Genomic DNA, 6,000 nt, shown 5'->3' with positions numbered 1-6,000 from the left:
GAATGGTCACAAATTCCTCCATGACCATTTCAGGCTGGACATAAGGATGAACTTCGTTACTGTCTGAGCCCCCAAGGTTTGGAATAGACTGCTGCCAGAGGTGGTTGAAGCACCTTCAAGAGACATTTGGATGTTTATCTTGCTGGGATCCTATGACCGCTGCTGACTTCCTGCCCCTGGGGCGGGGAGGCTGAACTCGAAGATCTTCCGAGGTCCCTTCCAGCCCAAATGTCTATGAAATCTATGAATGGTATTCTTATAACTTGAAGACTGAGTTTCTAAGAGATGCATTCTAAGAGGCTCAGTCGGGACCAACATTTTGGTAGGCATGCCACAAATTAAGCCCACATTCTCCCTAATCACCACTTGGATCCCCTTCCCCTGCCCAATCTGCTGCTCCGTTTTCTGCTCCCTGCCCTGCACGCCCTGCTTAATCTAGCCCTCTATTTTCTGATCCCTGCCCTATATGCTGCTGTGCTGCATGCCACACACACAGATTACTGGTGCCGTTTGTGGCACATATACTGCAGGTTGGCTACCCCTGCCACAGGTCAATCAGAAACTATGGGCTTGATGTAAAAATTTCAGTTGGTGAAATATTATGGCCCAGGTTAGGCAGCAGTTCAAAGTAGATGACCACAACTGTCCTTTCAGGTATCTGATTCTGTAGTGTAGCAGCACAAAGTATTGCTTTCCTAGCTTCCCAGGATGCTTCCCAGGATTAGCTACTATAGACACAAAGCTTCTAATTTTCAATTTGGGCCAAATGGCTGCTATTTCATTTTTAGGTGTGAAGTCTGCAAAAACATTGATATTCCTAAGGGCAGAAAGGTGTCTGTAAGGTCAGTTTCACTCATCACTGAATGCTTATGATATATGTTTTAGAGCTCATTGTTAACACTTTGTGAACCAAATTAAGGAAAAGTTACTATAGTTATTTACAGAACCCAAATAATTTTATACCTCCTACCCCACCCTACCCCATTTGCCTCTTATTAAAATCAATTAAAGGTTTGCCATTGACTTCAATAGAGATAGGATTGGGTCCTTTGGTAAGGAACATTATTGCAAAATGCATTTAAAGTATGAGTAATTAAAGGCAAGTTTTATAGCAAATCCAAGCCGTATTATCGGTGTCAGAGACTCATTAGAGCCAATTATCTGTTTTGACTGCTAAAGTTTCCAAACTGGTTGCACGTGTTACAGTCCATCAAGGAAAATATAGGATAATGTACTACACACAGCATTATCACATGAATAAAAGCTTAAGATAATATATCATGTTACAAGGACATCCTATTACAGTAACTTCTCATAACTACAGATACAGTCTGTGTTACTGATGTCTAGCACTCTGTTTGGTTCCATTGTCCATTATAATTACATTATTAATGGCATTTGTCAGCCAAAGTAATTAAACCAGTAGGGCCTTTGTGTTGTACTGTCAGAAGTGAACTATTACAACCTCATGGAATATTGTTCTTGCCTGTCGTGCATGATTACACAGGAAAGTATTTTGTTATCAAACCTTTTTGAGCAGGGGCTAATGACATGAAAGAAAAGGGCAGAACCCATGCACCCTTCCAGCACCACCTTTGCTCCAAGCTGAAAACTTCTGCCAAGAGCTGGCTAAGCAGACAGGCAGCCAAAGAGGCATACCCCAGCCAAGACACAACTCTAAGACTGACCTTTTGGAGTTCAGCTCTGGGAGCCAGTGCAGGTTCTCATACAAGCACCTGACAGGGTGAGAGGGACTGTCGAAGAGCACTCAGGTGCCCTGCACCTGAGAGCAGAAACGGCTCAAGAGAGACCCCTAGTGGCAAGAAGGGGGAGGCTCAGCTGCCAGTCACCAAGGCAGCACAGGTGTTGGTTGCTAGGGCAACCAGTGGAGCCAGCAGACAGGAAGGGGCAGGGCTTGGCCCTTCTTAAGCCCAGGCGTTAGGCCAGGAGGGCAGTTCCCCTCTGGCGGCCAAGGAAGGGGGAACTCAGCCAGAGCAGAGAGAGGGGAGAAGCCCAACTGCATGAGCATCCCCTGATTGCTGCCATGGGTTGGAGTATTTCCCGGTAGGGATTGAATGTTGTTTTGGCCAGACCATTTAGCTTTTTATATTATAGCCCGGGGGCTTTGTGTTTTTGTGTTCGTTGTTACACTGGAGGACCGGGTGAGGCTATTAGGGGTTGGAGGAGGCCCATAGGGACTCCACAGTAGCGTGGGGATCCTGGCGCTAGAGAAGTCGCAGCATTTGGGGTGCATTGGCCCCAACCCCAGAGCAAGGGGGCAGCGAGAAGCCCCAGAGCAAAGGGGGACAGTGAGAAGCCCCAGAGAGAAGGCAAGGACCACGTTAGTACCATCTGTGAGGCTTGGGCTGTGGTGTAGGGGAGGAAAAAGGAGCCGCAGACAGCACCCCCTGGCACCCGGGTGTGTAAAGTGGGCAGCCTCCTGCTAATTACAATCAATCAATCAATCAAGATCAAGGCGTGGCAGGTAAGTAAGTGGGCAGTTGGCCCATTACAGGAGGGCGGAACCACCAAGAGAAAGGCTCCGGTAGCGATACACCCATCACAATGGTGCATTGGCCAGGAAGCTTTTAGATGGCAGCATGCATCATAAGATGCTGTTTTGCCTGTATAAAGCGGAGAACCCTTGGGCCCATAAGGAGAAAGGAATGAGAGCAGACGCTAACTCCCGGGCCGGAGTCAGGGGAACAAACGTTGGATCAACTACATCGGACGGTGCAAGGCCTACTGGACCAAGCTGTAAGGCAACAGATCTTGTTAGCCACCATGATCGAAAACACCCGACCCCAGCCAATGATGCAGGTAGGACTGTGTGGTTATGGAGCCCGAGTCGACCCCGAGGCGGGAGATGAGCCACCCACACTGTTAATGGAAGTAACAGTAGAGGGGAAAAGAGTAGTAGCTGTACTGGACTCAGGTTCACAGCAGACGGTGGTGCGGAGTGACGTGCTACCAACAAGGGAGAGGGAAATAGTAGATCGTGCAAGGATGCAGTGTTGGTGCAGGGACGCCCTCATTTTTGACAGGGTGAAGGTCACTCTGCAAGTGGGCAACAAGACCCTCCGGATGCTGGTGGGGGTCGCAGAACATTTACCCTACCCAGTAGTACTGGGCTGCGACTGGCCCAAGTTGCTAAAGGAGATAGTTGGCATGAGGCGCGAGAAGGCCGTGGGGGGTTTCGCGGGTGAAATTGAGCAGTCTCCCCCCAAAGAGGAAGTGGAACAAAGGGTGAACATCGCCCATTTATGGGAAGATGAGCACTTTCAGCTGGAGCAGAGTCGGGAGACGGACTTTCGGCGGGCGCTGCATGAACACCTCACTCGAAGAGATGACAAGGTACTGAGAGACCAGAGCTGATAAGGACAACCCCGAGGTTCAAGGTAAGAAATGGTCTCCTATACCAGATCGAGCAAGGGAAACAGAAGGAGGGGAGGTTGCTCAGCTGTTGGTCCCTTGGCGGTATCGACGGGCCCTCCTGAAGGCAGCTCACGAGCTCCCCATGGGCGGGCATCTGGGTAGGGACAAAACAGAAGCACGCATTTGGGCAAGGTTTTATTGGCCAGGACTGGTACGGGAAGTTGCCAGATGTTGCACTTCGTGCCCTGTCTGCCAAAAAGTAAATCCAAGGCCGCCCCCAAGGTCTCCTTTAAATCCAATGACGCTGGGAGAGGTTCCCTTCGAGAGGGTAGTGGTGGGCATTGTGGGGCAACTTCCCCGGAGTAGCACTGGGAACCAGTATATACTAGTTCTATTAGATTATGCAATCTAAGTACCCGGAAGCAGTACTGATGCGGACAGTGCCCGCGCCAAAGGTGGCAAACGAACTGTTGAAAATATTCTTCCAAGTAGGACTGCCTAAGGAACTACTAACGGATCAGGGGACAAACTTTACATCACACGTGTTCGAAGGAGTGAGTAAAGCTTTGGGGATCAAACATCTGAGGACAACCATATACCATCCCCAAATGAACAGGCTCATGGAATGCTTCAATCAGGCGTTGAAGCAAATGCTAAAAAAGTTAATGGCAGAGAGCCTGCAGAACTGAGACAAAATGATACCACCTTTGCTGTTTGCGGTAAGGGAGGCACCCCAGGCCTCAACTTGGTTTTCACCTTTTGAGTTATTGTACGGCCGGCAACCGAGGGGGCTTTTGGACCTAATTAAGGAGAGTTGAGAGGAACAGCAGAATAGAGATCAGAACGCCGTCCAATACATGATCCAACTGCGGGAACGCCTTGAAGCAGCCTGGAATGTGGTGGTGGAAAATCTCACAGAGGCCCAGCAATGACAAGCAAGGCATTATAACCAAGGCACCCAGGAAAGAAGATTTGATGTGGGGGACCGTGTGTTGGTTTTACTGCCAGACAGTGAGAGCAAGCTACTTGCCCAGTGGCAGGGACCCTACGAAGTTGTGCACCAAGTGGGGTCCATGGACTACAAGGTGTACCAGATGGATAAAAAGAAAAAGAAACAAGTATATCATATCAATATGTTGAAGAGGTGGGAAGACCGAGAGTGTATGTATTTAGCCCCGCATCCCGAGAAGTTGGAACTAGGACCTACTTTAATGGAGGGAAGTGGGCCGGGGGACATGGAACCGGCCCCACAACTGTCCGAAGAACAGAGAAGACAGGCAGCCGAGTTAGTCAGGGAGTATGAGGACGTATTCCAGGAAACCCCTGGGGAAGCCAGGGGCGTGGTACACTGGATAAAAACTCCTCCAGGCCAGGTAATATGCGAGAATTGGAGACAGATCCCCCAGCGACTCCAAGACCCAATAAGAGCAGAGATTACGATGATGCTAGAGAAGGGTATTATATGCGAATCTCACAGCGACTGGCAGAGCCCCATCGTGGTGGTACCTAAACCCAATGGGAAAATCCGCCTCTGCATCAACTACCGGAAGGTGAATGCCATGGCTAAGTTTTATGCCTATCTGATGCCCTGAGTGGACTTACTGGTGGAGAGCATTGGGCAAGCTCACTACATGTCCACATTAGACATGACCAAAGGTTACTGGTAGGTCCCAGTTGCCCCCGAAGATCAGGAAAAGACTGCATTCGCCACCCCATGGGGTCTTTTTCAATTTCAGCGAATGCCACTCGGGTTGCATGGAGCTGCAGCCACATTCCAGCATCTAATGGACAGAATCTTGACCCCTCATGGGGGTTATGCCAAGGCGTATATTGATGACATTGTCATATGCACTGAGAGCTGGGCTGAACATCTCACTGCCCTGAGAGCAGTACTGCGAGATTTAAGAAAGGCCGGGCTGACAGCCAACCCAAAGAAATGTATGGTAGGGAAAAGGGAAATGCAATACCTGGGGTTCCTAGTGGGAAGCGGGAAAGTGAGACCATTGTTGAGTAAAGTGGAGGTGTTGCGGAAATATCAAGCACCCCGTACTAAAAAGCAAGTGAGGGCTTTCTTGGGGCTGGCCGGTTATTATAGAAAGTTTATACCTCGTTTTGCAGATGTAGTAGTACCGTTGACAGACATGATAAAAGCAGGGGCTCCAGCCAAGGTGGAATGGACACCGGAGGCAGAAAAGGCATTCTGAGCAGTGAACGATGTGTTGTGCCTACAGCCACTCTTGTATACTCCGAATTTCAATAAACCTTTCCTCGTGCAGGCTGATGCGTCAGAGGTGGCTATCGGAGCCGTGTTGGTACAGAAAAAAGGAGAAGAAGAACATCCTATAGCCTACATAACTAGGAAGTTACACCCACTGGAACAGAATTACGCCACATGCACTGGGCCAGACATGCACATGCGTGCAGAGTATGACATGACTGCCACCAAGCAGGCGATCTACAGGGAGCCCCTGCTGCCGGGACTCTTATCACACAGGAGCTATTCCCCCTTTAGGCTCACCCTGGCCTGATTTCACTTGGGCCCTGGCAGGGTCATAGCATGTGTGTGTTTCTGTCTTCCCCCCACTCCAACTCTGGATCTTCAGAGTTTATATTTACCAGTCTCAC

Source organism: Gavialis gangeticus, unplaced genomic scaffold (assembly GCF_001723915.1).
Source record: "Gavialis gangeticus isolate Ggan-Ray unplaced genomic scaffold, GavGan_comp1, whole genome shotgun sequence".
NCBI lineage: Eukaryota > Metazoa > Chordata > Crocodylia > Gavialidae > Gavialis > Gavialis gangeticus.
The sequence above is the reverse complement of the archived record's forward strand: the minus strand, read 5'-3'. Positions refer to the sequence as shown.